This window comes from Hordeum vulgare, chromosome 3H (assembly GCF_904849725.1).
Source record: "Hordeum vulgare subsp. vulgare chromosome 3H, MorexV3_pseudomolecules_assembly, whole genome shotgun sequence".
In the NCBI taxonomy this organism is placed as follows: domain Eukaryota; kingdom Viridiplantae; phylum Streptophyta; class Magnoliopsida; order Poales; family Poaceae; genus Hordeum; species Hordeum vulgare.
In genome coordinates, this window is record NC_058520.1 from 87,094,772 (window position 1) to 87,103,775 (window position 9,004).

A 9,004-nucleotide genomic window follows, 5' to 3' on the forward strand; every position below is an offset into this window, starting at 1 on the left:
AAGGAATCGCATCGGAGAGAATGGAATCTTGCTTGGGTGGTGAAGGTGAAATTCCATTTTTTTACAAGGAGATGAAGGTGAAATTCAACACTTTAGTAAAGGCCAAACTACACATCTATTGTGAAATTGAGTGATGCATTGTTCCAACATCTTTCTTGTAAAGAAATCGATCGAAAAATGGTTGACACTACGATACATGTACATAATCAACCTTGTATGCCACTGAGAAGTGTAAGCTGGTGGTGCTGTCACGACGGTGATAGGGGATTTTCTCGGGAGGGATGGGGTGGGAGGAGTGATCGGGTAGTTTGGGGAGAGTTAGGGGCGTGGGGTGCGTGGTCATGTTTTTTTTTCTGGATGTAGTTTCTCTTTCTTTTTTTATCGGGAAAGTGGGGATAAGGAGGAAGAGGAACGTTGGTTGAACCATCACGACGACGGCAGATCCTCCTTTAATAGTAGAGATGACCAATCTTATGGCGACATTCAAGGTACATAAATCATTTATAGGTATATAAGAATCTATTTAATCATAAATACATGGTGTGGTGTCTTGACGTCGAGGTTTGAAAGGTGGTCGAGGGCCCCAACTCCAGAGCGCGTAAACTTGCATGCTAGCCACGTGGTCACCGCCTGACCATTGTGTTGCCACACGATCGGGGTGGAATAGGCATGTCTGGTAGGTTGTAAAATTCCTCTGTAGGTGTTAGGAAGAAGAATGCAATAGAAGAATCTCATGAGGAGACCGAACTGAGCTGAAACATGAAATAGCAGCCAAGGGTTTGATTAGCGGTGCGGGAAATGCAGATCGACAATTGGCCTAAATTTTGGATGATGATGATCATCTACTAAGGACACTCTTTTGTCAGTTTTTTAGCTCAAATGGATGAACCTAGGTGACACTTGCTTTGCAAAGTACCACATTGTGCAAAAATATGAATGTTGAAGCTGAGATCAAATGAATGAATGTATTGAGCTGAAATTTGGTGTATGATGCTAATTTAGGCATATGAAGGCACTGTAAAAATTTTATACCATTTGGACATGCCAAAGTGACACTTCCTTCACAATGTGTTAATCGAGACAGAAAATGGTAATTGAAACTGGGCTCACATACATGATTGGATTGAGCTGACATTTGGAGGATGATGATAACTCGGGCACATTCAGGCACTGTAATAATTTCATAAATTTTGGATAAACAAAAATTATACTTCCTTCACAATGCTCTCTACTGAACAGAATATTAGGAAAAATATTGACAGAAACTGGCAGAATTAAATGAGCTAAAATTTGGTGGAGTTATGTTATATGGTAAGTTTTATTCCGTGGTAAATTTTCATCAACTATAAAGCAATATAAAATGTAGTTGCTTCACAAACTGAAAATATTACTAGAAACAAAGATTGGATGCTCAGCTCACATGGATTGTTACATGTGGCTGAAATTTTGTGGAGAGCTATGGTTTTGGCATATAGAAGATGTGGAAAAAATTTAAATCGTCAGGATATTCCTAGCTAGTACTTTCTTCACAAAGCTGTGAGCTGAACACAAACTTTGGAAATTTGTTGAGAAAGATTTACTAGGAAAATGATTACGAAAGTTTTCATGAGGCAAAGATTTGGATAGGAAAGAGTTCCCAACAATTTTGAGGGCTATCAAAAAAATCGAAATAGCACTTCCTTCACAAAGTGTTATTCTGAACAGAATAGGAAAATGAATATTGCTCAATTATTTTTGAACTATGAAAGGAAGGGTTTTCACATATTTGAGTAATATATGGTCTAAAGTATTTATGAGAATTTTTCGAGAATTTTTGGAATGACAGAATAGTACATTGCTTCACAAACTAGGCGGGTTTGGCGCGTGACATAGAATGGACCCACGAGTGGCATGTCAACATATGTTAGAACATGTTACGACATTTTTATAATCGTCGTAAAAGTTATGACGATCTCATCTTATGCGGTTACGACGTTTTTGACTCACATCGTCGTAATTTATATGTAGATTTGATCCCCTCAAACGGTTTACGACAATCTCGGATGAAATCGTCATAGATTTATGACGAATTCATCAACGACGTCTTAAAAAACGTCATGTATGAGCATATTTCTTGTAGTGTCCACCTCCTCTGGTGGATCTTTGCGCATGTATTTTTCCTTTATTCAGGAAAAAATCTCCATAAATTTTCAGGACATTCCGAGAACTTCTATTTCTCCACAAAAACAACACCATGGCAATTCTACTAAAAACAGCGTCAGTCCGGGTTAGTTCCATTCAAATCATGCAAATTAGAGTCCAAAACAAGGGCAAAAGAGTTCGGAAAAGTAGATATGACGCAAACGTATCAATGAGCGCTCCTAACATGCTTGGGGTTGTTATGGGGACTGTTGCCTCTTGAGCTTGCGTTGGTTTTTCCCTTGAAGAGGAAAGAGCGATGCAGCACAAGAGCAGTAAGTATTTCCCTCAGTTTGAGAACCAAGCTATCAATCCAGTAGGAGAATCGAGCCAAGTGTCCAGAGTACCTGCGCAAACACAAACGAGATTGCAGCCAACGCTATAAAGGGGTTGTCAATCCCTTCAAATTTCATTGGAAATTGAGATCTGAAGGCGGAAAGTGCAACGAAGTAAAAGTGTAAGGCTGAAAATATGATGTGAAGTAGACCCGGGGGCCATAGTGTTCACTAGAGGCTTCTGTCAAAATAGCAAATATTACGGTGGGTGAACAAATTACTATCGAGCAATTGATAGAACCGCGCAAAGTCATGACAATATCTAAGGCAATGATCATACATATAGGCATCACGTCCGAGACAAGTAGACCGATACTTTCTGCATCTACTACTATTACTCCACACATCGACCGCTATCCAGCATGCATCTAGTGTATTGAGTTCATGACGAACAAAGTAACGCCTTAAGAAAGATGACATGATGTAGAGGGATAAACTCAAACCAATGATGTAAACCCCATCTTTTTACCCTTGATGGCAACAACACGGTGCATGCCTCACTGCCCCTTCTGTCACTAGGAGAGGTCACCGCATGGTATGCACCCAAAACCAAGCAGTTCTCCCATTGCAAGAATCATAGATGAAGTTGGCCAAACAAAACCCACAACTCGAAGAGAATTACAAGGATATGAAATCATGCATATAAGAGATCACAAGAAACTCAAATAAGATTCATAGATAATCTGGTCATAAATCCACAATTCATCGGATCTCGACAAACACACCACGAAAGAAGATTACATCGAATAGTTCTCCATGAAGATCATGGAGAACTTTGTATTGATGATCCAAGAGACAGAAGAAGCCATCTAGCAACTAGCTATGGACCTGAAGGTCTATGGTGAACTACTCACGCATCATCGGAGAGGTCATGGTGTTGATGAAGAAGCCCTCCATATCCGAATCCCCCTCCGGCAGGGCACCAGAACGTGCCCCAGATGGGATCTTGGAAAGACAGAAGCTTGCGGCGGCGGAAAAGTATTTTCGTGGATCTATCTCGCAGTTTTGGATTTTTCAGGAATTTATAGGCAGAAGAGGTAGGGCAGACGAGCCATAGGGGGCCCACAAGCCTGCTAAGTGCAGGCCCCCCTGGTCGCACCTAGGGGGCTTGTGGGGTCCCCTGGTGGCCTGTGACTTGGTTCTCACGTCCCCCGCGTATCTTCTGTTCCGGAAAAAAATATTTTCAGAAGTTTTATTCCGTTTGGACACCGTTTAAAATCGTCCTCTGAAAAGGGTCAAAAACACGGAAAAAACAGGAATTGGCACTTGGCACTGAGTTAATAAGTTAGTCCCAAAAAATATATAAAATGCATACAAAAGATCCAAAGTTTGACAAGATAATATCATGGAACCATCAAAAATTGTAGATACGTTGGAGGCATATCAAGCATCCCCAAGCTTAACTCCTGCTCGTCCTCGAGTAGGGAAGTGATAAAGACTGAATTTTTGATGTGGAATGCTACCTAGCATAGTTGTCCTTTGTAACTTCTTTCATGTGACATGAATGTTCAAATCCGTAAGATTCAAAACAACAGTTTTCTATTGACACAAAAACAATAATACTTCAAGCAAACTAGCAAGGTAGTCATGAACTTTAGAAATAACAAGGCCAAAGAAAGTTATCCCTACAAAATCATAGAGTCTGGCAATGCTCCATCATCCCCACACAACTAATTTAAATCATGCACAACCCCGGTATTGGCCAAGTAATTTTTTCGCACTCTTACTTTCTCAAACCTTTTTCAACTCTCACGCAATATATGAGCGTGAGCCATGGATATAGCACTATGGTGGAATAGAGTGTGGTGGTGGTTGTGAGAAAAAAGGAGGAGATGGTCACATCGACTCGGCATATTATAGGGCTATGGAGATGCCCATTAATAGATATCAATGTGAATGAGTAGGGATTGCCATACAAAGGATGCACTAGAGCGATAAGTATGTGAAAGCTCAAAAGGAGAACTAGTGGGTGTGCATCAAACTTGCTTGCTCACGAAGACCTAGGGCAATTTTGAGGAAGCCCATCATTGGAATATACAAGCCAAGTTATGTAATAAAGATTCCCACTAGTGTATGGTGGTCACAAAACGAGAGGCTCTCAATCATGAAGAACATGGTGCTATTATGACGCACAAGTGTGGAAAAGATAGTAGCATTGTCCCTTCTCTCTTTTTCTCTCTTTTTTTTGTTTGGGCTCTTTGGCCTCTTTCCATATCTCCTTTTTTTTGTGGGCACCTTTGGACTCTTTTTTTTATTTCCTCACATGGGACAATGCTCTAATAATGATGATCATCACACTTTTATTTACTCACAGCTCAAAGCTTAGAATGGTGATGACTCTATAGGAAATGCCTCCGACAGTGTACCGGGATGTGCAACGATCTAGCTTGGCGTACGATGTTGAAACATCTCGCTAGCTATCTTACGATCATGCAATGGAAATATGAGAGTGACGACACAAGTCATGATACGGAACGGTTGCATGGCAATATATCTCGGAATGGCTATGAAAATGCCATATAGTAGGTAGGTATGGTGGCTGTTTTGAGGAAGGCATATGGTGGGTTTGTGCACCAGCGAAAATTGCGTGGTAATAGAGTGGCTAGCAATGGTGGAAGGTGAAAGTGCATGTATACCATGGACTCACATTAGTCATGAATAACTCACATACTTGTTGCAAAAGTTTTTATCAGTAATCGAAAGAAAGTGCTAAATGCATACTCCTAGGGGAAGGGTTGGTAGGTGTTAACCATCGCGCGATCCCGACCGCAACACAAAGGATGAAAATCAGTAGATCAATTATGCTCCGACTTACTAACATAGCGGTTCACCATACATGCTTGTTATGGGAATCACTAACTTCAACACAAGGATTTCTAGATTCACAACACCCTACTAACATAAGTCTTAATATTAACAAATCCACGTCTCAAAACTAATTGAGAGTAATCAAACTTCTCTTTATACTCTATGCACATGAAGATGGAGGTTTTATTGTATCCTCTTTGGGTACCCACCTTTGGGATTACTTTCACAGCACAAGCCAACTACCAAGTTACGCACCGCCGTGCTCTAAAAGATTTAAGTGAAGCACATAGAGCAACATGGTCTAGCTCAAAAGATATAAGTGAAGCACAATGAGTATTCTAGCAAACTCACGATGAGTGCATGTCTCTCTCAAAAGGTGTGCAGCAAGGATGATTTTCACACAACAGAAAGAAAATACCCCTACGATACAAGACTCTCCAAGCAAAACACATATCATGTGGTGAATAAAAATATAGCTCCAAGTAATGTTACCGATGGATTGAAGACGAAAGAGGGGATGCCTTCCCGGGCCATCCCCAAGCTTAGGATTTTTGGTGTCCTTGAATTTGGCTTGGGATTCCTTGGGCATCCCGAAGCTTGAGCTCTTTCCACTCTTTATCCCTTTGTCCATGAGAACATCACCCAAAACATGAAAACTTCACAACACAAAACTTAAACAGAAACATGTGATATCATTAGCACAAGAAAACAACCTACCACCTCTTTAGTTACTGTAGCAATCTTGATTTCTATTTATATTGGTGTTAGATTACTGTATTCTCACTTTTCCATGGCTAGTACCCCCCGATACTATCCATAGTTTCATCAAAACAAGCAACCAACTCAACAAAAATAAAATCTCTCAAAAACAGAGCAGTCTGTAGCAATCTGTATACTTCGTATACTTGTGGTACCTCAGAAATTCTGAAATATTACGACAGCCTGGGCAAAAGGCATATGAACCAGCAGAAAAAAGAATCAACTCAAAATCTCTTTCTCAATAAAAATGCAAAATCATTTCGTGAGCGAAAAGTTTCTGTCTTTTTCCATCAGGTTCAAACAACCATCACCAAAACCACTCATAAAGGTTTTGCTTCGCTCAAACACAAAAAGAAACACAAAAGACACAATCATAACAGAATTACGATGGTGTGGACGCAACAAAACAGAAAGAAAAGGATAAATTCATTGGGTTGCCTCCCAACAAGCGCTATTGTTTAACGCCCTTAGCTAGGCATAAGGCGATAGAATGACGTATCGTCGTCTTTGGTGCTCAAACCATAAGTAGCCCTCATCATGGATTCATAAGGCAATCTTATTTTCTTTCTAGGAAAATGCTCCATGCCCTTCTTTAAACGAAATTGAAACCTAATATTCACTTCCTTCATATCGATGATAGCACCAATAGTCCTTAGGAAAGGTCTACCAAGAATGATAGGGCATGTAGGATTGCAATCAATATCAAGAACAATGAAATCCACCGGTACATAGTTCCTATTTGCAATAATAAGAACATCATTGATCCTTCCCATGGGTTTCTTGACAGTAGAATCCGCAAGATGCAAATTAAGAGAGCACTCCCCAATCTCATTAAAGCCTAGAACATCAGATAAAGACTTTGGAATCGCGGAAACACTAGCACCAAAATCACACAAAGCATTGCATTCATAATTTTTGATTTTGATTTTGATAGTAGGTTCTCACTCATCATGAAGCTTTCTAGGAATAGAAACTTCCAACTCAAGTTTCTCTTCAAGAGATTTTATCATAGCATCGACGATATGATCGGTACAGGCCTTGTTTTGGCTATAAGGTGTGGAGAGTTTAGCATGGATTGCATCAAGGAAATGCATTCCATCAAGGAGCAACTATCATAATTGAATTCCTTGAAATCCAAAGTAGTAGTTTCATTACTACTCAAAGTTTTGATTTCTTCTACTCCACTTTCAATGCTTTTAGCATCAAGATAGATGGACTCCGAATCATTGGGGCGTTTTTCAACCAAAGTGGATTCATATCCAGCCCCATCATCATTAGGTTTGGCACTAGAAAACAAAGATTCAATGGGAGGCACACCAAGCACTTTAAGATCTTCGTGATTCTTATCACGAGAACACGCCCTTTTAAGCCATTCATGTCTAGCACGAATTTGGGCGGTTCTTTCTTTGCTCTCACTCATGGAAACACGCATAGCTTTCAAAGTTTCATACATATTTATCTTGGGAGGAGCACATCTAACTTTCAAAGAATCAATATCACTAGACATTCTATCAACGGTCCTAGCCAAATCATCAATATTGAGTAGTTTTTCCTCTATGGACACATTGAAAATCTTTTGCGAGTTGATAAACTCTTTGATATTACTCTCTAGATCAGAGGGTAATCTATTGTAATTTCCATGAGTGTTGTTGTAGGAGTTGCCAAAGTTATTAGAGGGGTTACTAGGAAAAGGCCTAGGAACATAGTTTCCTCTAAAAGCATTGTTGTTGCCAAAATTATTCCAACCAACAAAATTAATGTCCAAGCTCGCATTACAACTCTCAATCAAGGAAGACAAGGGCATGACATTAGGATCTAAAGGAGAACTTCTACTAGCAACCAAATTCATTAACTCATCCATCTTAGCACTCAACGAGTTAATTTCTTCTATAGACTATACCTTCTTACTAGTAGGTGACCTTTCAGTGTGCCACTGAGAGTAGTTTGTCATGATATTGTATAGGAGTTTTGTGGCTTCTCCTAATGTGATTTCCATGAACGTTCCACCTGAGGTGGAGTCCAAGATATTTCTAGCAGTGAAATTCAAACCAGCGTAGAAGATTTGTTTAATCATCCAAAGACTCAAGCCATGAGCGGGACAATTTCTAATCATCAATTTCATTCTCCCCCTAGATTGTGCAACATGTTCATGATCAAGTTGCTTAAAATTCATGATATCATTACAGAGAGAGATAATCTTAGCCGGCGGAAAATACTTGGATATATAAGCATCTTTGCACTTGTTCCAAGAATCAATACTATTTTTGGGCAAAGACGAAAACCAAGTTTTTGCTCGAGCTCGCAACGAGAACGGAAAAAGCTTAAATTTAATCACATCAGTACCCACATCTTTCTTCTTTTGCATATCGCAAAGCTCAATGAAGGTATTAAGATGGGATGCGGCATCTTCACAAGGAAGGCCGGAGAATTGCTCTTTCATAACAAGATTCAGCAAGGCAGCATTGATTTCGTATGATTCCGCACTAGTGGCGGGAGCAATCGGAGTACTAATAAAATCATTATTATTAGTATTCGAGAAGTCACAAAGTTTGGTGTTTTCAGTCATGGTGACTTCAGGAAAAAGGCAAATATTTTTGTAACAAGCACACAAGCGAACATAAAGCAAGCGAGGAAAAAGGGCGAACGAAAAAGGCAAATATTTTTGTAAATTTTTGTTTTTCAGAAGTGGGGGAGAGGAAAACGAGAGGAAAAAAAGTAAATGTAAGAGATGAGTTTGCGACACTTACTTGGATGAGTTCTTGACTTGATCCTCCCCGGAAACGGCGCCAGAAATCCTTCTGCTGCCTCTTGAGCTTGCGTTGGTTTTCCCTTGAAGAGGAAAGGGTGATACAACATAGGAGCAGTAAGTATTTCCCTCAGTTTGAGAACCAAGGTATCAATCCAGTAGGAGAATCGAGCCAAGT